Source organism: Mytilus galloprovincialis, chromosome 1, assembly GCF_965363235.1.
Source record: "Mytilus galloprovincialis chromosome 1, xbMytGall1.hap1.1, whole genome shotgun sequence".
Lineage (NCBI taxonomy): Eukaryota > Metazoa > Mollusca > Bivalvia > Mytilida > Mytilidae > Mytilus > Mytilus galloprovincialis.
Window position 1 is genome coordinate 115286398 of NC_134838.1, and position 8951 is coordinate 115295348.

The window sequence follows — 8951 nt, forward strand, 5'->3', positions numbered from 1 at the left end:
TCAGTCTTCCATGTGATTGTAAATCCAGAAAAGAGCTTCGCATTCATCAAAATTAAATCTTGTTATATTCAATTTCATAGAGACAATATAAAATGGATAGAGGTTGATATATAAGGAATTTGTCTGCAGATCAACTTTGTAATATAGATAAGAAGATGTGGTATTATTGATAATGAGACAACTTTGCACACAAGAACACAAGAATGTAAACAACTAGCCAAAAGATTATTGTACGACCTTCAACGTTGCGTCAAACACATACTGTATAGTAAGCAAGAAGGGACCCTGGCTAGCCAAATTGCAAGACAGATATATAAAGAATGAATCTCCCTAGTTCAATATTCTGAATATTAGTCCGGATTTCGCCCAACTTAAGTCTTTTTTGACAGTTTTGTCAGCTCTTCAACGTTTATAATAGGCTTTTAATTTTCAAATATGTCTGCCCCGAGCATCACTGAAGAGACATCTATTGTAGAAATGAAGCATAGTATTACTCTTTTTTCGTATGTTATGAACCACTTGTCATAACCTCTAATGATGTGATATTTGACCTGATTCAAATTTTTCCATATTGTATGGTTTCAGGTCTCAAAAAGATCCCAGAACACGTCTTTTGTGACTTGTATACCCTGGAAGTTTCTAGCACTTAATTACTTTTAAAATACTGCTATAAGAGTTGTTCACTGGCTGTGGTGGTGTTTTGCTCTTTGATGAAAAATTGTCTGATAGCTAGTCAAACCGTTTCTTTGGAGATTCGTTGAGCTAAGATAAAAATTAAAAATAAAATTGAGTAAATCGCATGAATAACATATGCATGATGCTTCTGTTTTTGTTGGTGCAGGGTTTATCCGCGTGTTCTTCTTCATAAACTTGCATGATACCATGCTTTATCATTTACAATGCAACAGCCCGTTTATTTCATCTTACAGATTAATTATATAGCCTGCAATGAGTATGGATACTTTTGGGTTCTAGGGGCAGGGTTTTGATGAACAACTTGTAGTTCAATAAGGCTGAATCTTATGTATAAGTGATTTTCATCTAAATGCCAAGGTGAGATTATCTTCATATAAGTTCTGTAGCAACATGGCTGGTTGCAAAAATATGGGCTGTTTGGTCTATTGTTCGTGAAACCATACATCTGGTGTTTACGCTTCGCCTTTTTTCGCGATTTATTTTACATAATGTGCAAGTCAAATTTTTACTGTGTAATATTTTCGTTGGATGGAAAAATACATGGAAAACAATACTGTATTGTAATGTTGAAGATGTAAACAACATTCACTTTTTTGCTGACAGATTACAGATAAATACGAGTACTACAAACGCGTTGTCGAATTTTCGCGTTTCTTTAATTTCCGCGAACATAACGGACATAGTTTTCTCTCGATTGATTTCTGACCTTAGAACAGCGGTATACTACTGTTGCCTTTATTCAAAACTCTCCAAATCCCGACCTTTTTCAAAAATTGTGACTTGAGTCTGAAGAATAACTCTTTCTGCTAGCTAACGACAGATGGGGTCTACGTGTGTAGGTTTTATAATTATCAGTATTGTTGTTATTATTAACATTGAATAATAATACTAATTATCATGATGGTAAGGATGTATTGTTGACGATCCCATTATGCAGATTATCTTGCACACATCCGTGTAACGTGTATCATGTTGTCGATTATATATATTTTAGTAAATATAAATTAGTTTACATTTATCATATCATTTGAGGATGGTCATATTAATACATTTCTTTTAAATGACTTAGAAGAACATAGTACAGGTAACTTCAGTATTAACTAGTAGTAGAAATAAAATATGTATGAATATAAAACCAATTCAAAATGACAAACAAAATATTTATAACGTTGCACAATAGATATGGAAATATTACATCTTCTTCGAGAATGGTGTGACCTGGTCGTCAGATGCAATTTCTTTTTCGTTAAGACCATTATTTATACCAGTCACTCCTCCACTATTTAATCATTATACATGAACGTTTGTGCAATTTCCGTTCATGTTTATCTGAAGGTCATAAGATAAAACTTGATTAGTTGGTTCGCTAGTAGTGTTTGACGTACTTGTGGTAAGCATTACTACGGCTAGAATTCAACGCTCAACAGTCGCTCCGAATTTGGTTCTAGATCTCTATTGCCAAATTTGTTTATCCGCCTCAGCATGCACATGTAACCCTTTGTAGCTATTTTGGTTTAAGTAAATCATAATAAAAACCAGGATTATAACTTCTGAACGCCAGTTGCGCGTTATGTTCACAAAAGACACATACGTGACGCTCGAATTAAAAAGTAAAAACGACCAAATTAAGTATCCGAAATTTTGTACAATTTTTTTCAAGTTTCTTGTAGTCGTCGACTCATTCTACCTGTTTGATCTACATGTTGAGCGGGCTGATCATCCTTCCCATCTGATCGTCCAGGCCATTAATTAATCTTCAGCAAGTGAAATTAATTTAACAACGCAACACCAATTTTAAATGTCCTCGGTCTTACAACTTTTTGATAGTTTAAACAAATGCAGCATTGACAAATACAAGTAATCAGCGTTACCAGCAATTCTCAAGTAAAATGAACCGTCCCCGTGAAGAACGTATAACAACGACTGTTGTGAAATTTACATCTCTTGCAATTGAAAAAAAAAATCATTACTTGAAATTGCACTTGCCAAGACATTTTTGGAATATCTGGAGATATTTTTGGTATGTGTATCTATAAAGATAACATATGCGTACATATCAAGTTCGTGTTGCCTTCTGGATAGTCAACATTTCTATAGAATTGAAGTTTAAGATTATCTGGTGAGCAACTTTGTCGCCAAGGTTGACAGATATTTAACATTCTGAATTCCAGTTTTGACATATGGGTCGCACTATATTCGCATGAACTCAGAGTTGCCAGTGTTTTTCACTCTTCATTTAAACTTCAGTAAAGTATATTTAACAATTTAAATTGAAAATGTTCACAAAGACGAATTGGACATCGATTCTACTGAATGAAAAATTGAATCTGCAATTCAAAACCTGAAGTGTGTGGGAAAGAAAGGAATAGAGTGATATTACGACATGTTTTTAAATTTGTATAATACTTATTAACTTTTTGAATATAAAATATATTACGGGAACTGGAAACAAATAATTGTTATACCTGTACCAATGAACCACTAATAACTGTAGATCTAAATTATAAGTTATTAAATTAGTCGGAAGATAATAAGGTTAGGTTAGCTGACTAGTTTGAATTCTGTCATCATTCATCATAGTAGTTATCAAAGGTACCAGGATTATAATTTAGTACGTCAGACGCGCGTTTCGTCTTCATAAGACTCATCCGTGACGCTCATATCAAAATATCTATAAAGCCAAACAAGTACAAAGTTGAAGAGCATTGAGGATCCAAAATTCCAAAAAGTTGTGCCAAATACGGCTAAGGTAATCTATGCCTGGGATAAGAAAATCCTTAGTTTTTCGAAAAATTCAAAGTTTTATAAACAGGAAATTTATAAAGATGACCACATCATTGATATGCATGTCAACACCGACATTACATCGTACAGCATTGGTGGTAGTTAATTAAAATACAATTATGGACAAAGGAAGATAACTACAGTTTTAAAGTAGTGAATTCATTGAGATTTTAGAACAATTCTTGGATTCCTGCACTTTGCACAAGTTATGTAATTTTTTGACAAGTACAACATAATTTTGTAACTTGAATATCTGAGTATATAATTCATTGATAAATTTCCGTTTCATGGATAGGATTTTAGATTGTTATGATAATTGCATTATATTTTCTGTATCTCAAAAACGGTGATAAACCTCGGAAGATTTAGATATCAAGAAGTCAGCACCATAGGGTTTTAGTTGCATGTCATGCTATCTTTACTCAAAAACTACATTCAACATTGGGGGACTTTCGTGGTAAGGCATGTAACAGTACTGATCGGAGTATTCTCAGGTTGAAGTTTAAAATTAGAGGAAATAGTAGCAAGTTGTTTCCTTGGTGCAATCATAATATGCAACAGTTTATATTTGTTTGGTGTTTAACCAGGCGAATATCTACTCTGCTTTTCACATATTTTCATAACCGTTGCTGAAAACCTATGTGTGCATGATTATATAGTCAGTCAATAAATTGAAATGAATAATAAATCTATTTTATATATGCTTCATGCTATTCGCAGGTAATTCAGTGATGATTGTAAGATGCCCGATGCTCTTCAGAATATATTAGATAAACTTCTTGCTTGTAAATATAAGAAGATACGATATATGAGTGTCAATGAGACAACTCTCCATCATTCACAATTTGTAAAAGAAAAATCATTATAGGTCAAAGTACGGTCTTCAACAAAGAGCCTTGGCTCACACCGTACAGCAAGCCATAAAAGGCCCCAAAAATGACTAGTGTTTAACCATTCAAACGGAAAAAACAACGGTCTAATCTATATAGAAAACGAGAAACGAGAAACATTTATAAACATCAACAATCGACAACTACTGAACATCAGTATCCTAACTAAGGACAGGTACAAACGAATGCAGCGGGTTCAAACATTTTAATAGGTACCAACCTTCACCTTTACCCGAAACAATAGTCTAACATCAAAACAAAGAAAGACACTATACTATACAAGATGGGGAGAATTTGAATAAACAAGAATAGTTGCAAGTTTTAGTTTCCGTAAAAGATGGCAAATAATACAGTATGGTAGGTACCATGACAACACATATTTAACAGTAAATATATTTTATGTGTACCTTGGAGTTTAATAACGGTTTATTTTTACCAACAGAATAGTATGATAAGACGCATGTCCTGATATGTTTTAAAATCCACTTATATCTCACCAGAACCGAATATGCATTATTAGAAAAGCTGGCCTTCTGTTTTAACTACTCGTGCACAGTAACAGGTTTTCATCACGCCAAGGAAATGAAGTCGGTACTTAATAATTTTTTTAAACTTATTTTAAAAGAATCCATAAATAATCCTGTTGGCGATCTTTGACATATACCTATGAATGTTACTAGGAAACAAAAGTTGTTAAAATACAGGGTTAAAATTATAACTCGGAAAGATAAAATAAGCTTAGTGTTGACAATTATCTTTTAAGTAAATTTTATCTGATGAGAGGTTATCAAGAAGTGGTCTTTGGGTGATTGACAGCGGTTAAAAATCTCCTTTTTTATCACTGATCTACATTTTTAGTAATTAAGACATAAAATCATTAACAATTGAGGTACTGTCAATGTTTTCTTTACACAAATGTTCTACAGTGTACGCAGAAAACGTTTTTTCTTCTATAAAAACTTCAATTTTTTATACACATGTGCAACTGCGGCATTTGGAGTGTTTTTATCAACTCCAAGAAATGTTCTGCAAGCTCTATAATGCATAGCATTGATTAGAGAACAATGTATGCAACCCCAAATACCTGCATTATATTTAGCAATTGGCAGCACCAAACTTTCATACAATTTGAAAAAACACAATGAACATATGAATAACCACCTTACAGTCTGCAATTAGCTATAACACAATTGTATAGTAAATCCTTGGTATAAGTAGTAGAATATTTAATGATATTATATAATTATTTTCACATTTACCAATATTACTTTTGTCGGTATTATTATTTTTCATACTAATATCTACAGGCTATGAATCTAATGCGTATTTTAATTCTTTTTCATCATAAATTTACCAGAATAACAAAGGCATCAGCATAAAGTACAATACAAACTTCCCCATCATTAATATCAATACCACACCCATATGTGACAGGATCAAGAAAAAAATCATTTTGGCATTGTAATCCAACGCTTCTAAGATAAATTCTACCACCAGAGTTGTGGCTTGCATCTGTAGAGAGTTTCAAACAAACTTATTTAAATAATAAAACAGAATATAATTCGAGGAAGAAAGATATATATAGAAATATGTTGTCTTTTTTAATATTTGATGTATTAAATATAAATATGGAGAATAGCCGTTAAATAAAACTACAAAGGTAGGATAGTAGGCGTTGTACTCTGTAAAACAATGTTTGTGATTTTGGTTCTCTTTTCTTTTTTTGCGTGAAAAGAGAAAGTTGACAACTAAGAAGATAATCTATAAACAGTCATATTGTCTATTTTCATGTGACCAAATGTTAATCACCGTGTAGAACGCCACATGCGGGGTGTCGGCTATGCTTGCTTGACACGGGGTGGCAATTTCGAAGCGGAGAAAAACTAACAAAGTAAGTTCAAGTATAAAAATTTCTTTTTTTAGAATTCTTAGTACCATATATAATAAATTGCACGGAATGACCTGAAACATAATCTATTTCCTGCAATTATAAGCAGTCGTTTTCCGTGCTCTGTTTCCTCAAACACCTCTCCCTAGTTTTCCGTGTTGCAGATTTTGAGGCTTCATATGCAAATTTCTGGATAAAAACTACAAAATCTGACACCCCTAGCGACACTTCATATTTTGATGAAAAACTAGTTTTAAAACCAATTAATTTTAAGTAAGAAGCTGGCATTTGGTTAAATTCCATGATAGGAATTCAATTCTATATAATTACATTAAATGTATGTTTCATTATGATACTTTGTTCTGATTGGCTAACTGCTCATCGCGTGTTATTCCGTAAGCAATTGCATTGCTCAAGAAAACTTTTCATTCATGGTAACACGTTGTCCCACAATAAAGTGCACAGGTGAATTAAATAAAACAATAATAAAATTCGTGTTTTCATGATCATTGCTAAAAAAAATGTAATTATAAGTATTGAATGCTTCTTTTTGTAACTTCATAGGGGTGTAAAAAAGTTGACCGTGTGCACATTTTTAGTATGAAGCGCTTCCAAAATGTACTTCGGTCAACGCTTTTACACCCCCAATGAAGTTACCGTGAGAAAGGAAGAAAGACCGTTCACAATTTGTCTTACATTTGTTTTTTCTCTTTTTTAATTAAATTAAAAAAAATAAACCTTGTGAAATATAGAGTTCATAAGACACAAATATTCCCTGTGGACCCCCCCCCCCCCCATTTATTTCCTCGAATTAAGCTTTCGAATCTAATTAAAATTAAAACCTTGCTTTCTAACCAATCTATTCATGTACCGGACCGAACCAGACCGGCAACTTTATTTATTTAATACGAAAATCTACAGTGCCGTTATACACAACTTCATGACATGCATGTTGTTTGCTTGCAGTCCCCGTCCGAAAAGAAAGAAATAGCCCAAACTCCAAGATACTATATTCCTGCATCACGTGATTTTTACCACTTGGAACTTACATTTGAATAAATACCGAATATGGAAAGTGAAACTAAAATTCAAAACATAAAGTCCAAAGGCACAAATAAGAAAAAGAAAGGGTTTTTTTTTGGCAAAGGGTGCCGGTAAATTCTCTCTGTTCAAAATATACATGAAATATTTGCCAATGCCCCTTTTCTGTTATATGAATTCTAACCCTGAGTTTTCTATCTGTTACTCCGAAAAAAATCCACATCTTTGTTATCAGCTATACTCTGAAACTACAAGTCCAATTGACCTCAAAATTTGCATTCATCAGGGCATACATGTACTTAAAGTTCATAAAACAATACTATAGACCCCTTACAGAAACAAACAAACAAACAAACAAACACACACACATATCTATCAATCAATCATGTTTTAAAGGGAGAAAGACCGTTTACAATTGATTTTTAAAAGCAATTGACTTATATTATTGTTCTTACATCTCTTCTGAAACATGCCAAGAAATCCTCGCTAAAAATTCCGGTCGACCTCCTACGGCAGTTATTAGTAGCTAAAGATTTGATTTCATTCAAGAAATTAATTTATGACCTTCATGTACGTGTCGCTTAGAACACGCACAAATACCAAATGGTCAATATTAATCATCCATGTAATTTGCTCTATGGGTTGTTTGCAGAATTTCAACGGAGGCAATTCTTGGCATGAAAAGAAGCATTCAATTATTAAATCAATGATACGGGAAGGAGTCGTCTAAAGTAGTTGTTTATCCAGAAATTTGCATATGAAGCCTCAAAATCTGCAACACGGAAAACTAGGGAGAGGTTTATGAGGAAACAGAGAGCCGAAAACGACTGCTAATGCTTGCAGGAAATAGATTATGTTTCAGGTCATTCCGTGCAATTCATTACATGGTACTAAGAATTCTAAAAAAAGAAATTTTGATACTTGAACTTACTCTGTTAGTTTTTCTCCGCTTCGAAATTGCCACCCCGTGTCAAACATAGCCGACACCCCGCATGTGGCGTTCTACACGGTGTGTTTTAATTCTCTTATTTGAAATCCCATGTGATATTGCTCTCACTTGACAATGTTCTTTAAAATAGATCTATGCTAAAGTTGCAATAAACTGATGTATCTTAGTTATCGAATACAGACACATTTACCTATTGTTCACCGTAAGTATGAAAATAACAAAAGATCCCTTAACTATTGTATCTTATAAAGTGTCAAAAAACTAAATACCCAGTGGCGGATCCAGGGGGGGGGGGGGGGGTTCCGGGGGTGCGCACCCCTCCTTTATTTTTGCCGATCAATGCATTTGTATCGGGACATATGTTTTGCACCCCCTGCACCCCCCTTTGCCCTGGGTTAGCACCCCCCCCCCCTTTCGAAAATTCCTGCATCCGCCCCTGATACCACCAACTATGAAATATCCCATCTAGCAACTAAGGGGTTAAAGTCACACCTATTTTGCGCAGCGGTGTTGTCATTAAGTTTCTGGTGTTACATTGGCTATATTATAATTAAAATATATATCACAATCCATGCTATCAGTTTTATCTATGGTGATATATACTCAAAATTTACTTGTTTATTTAGTAATTTATTTGAAATTGTCTTCACCTGTGATATCTTTCTTACATAATTTTAAAACATCATTTTAATTTAGTATTTCC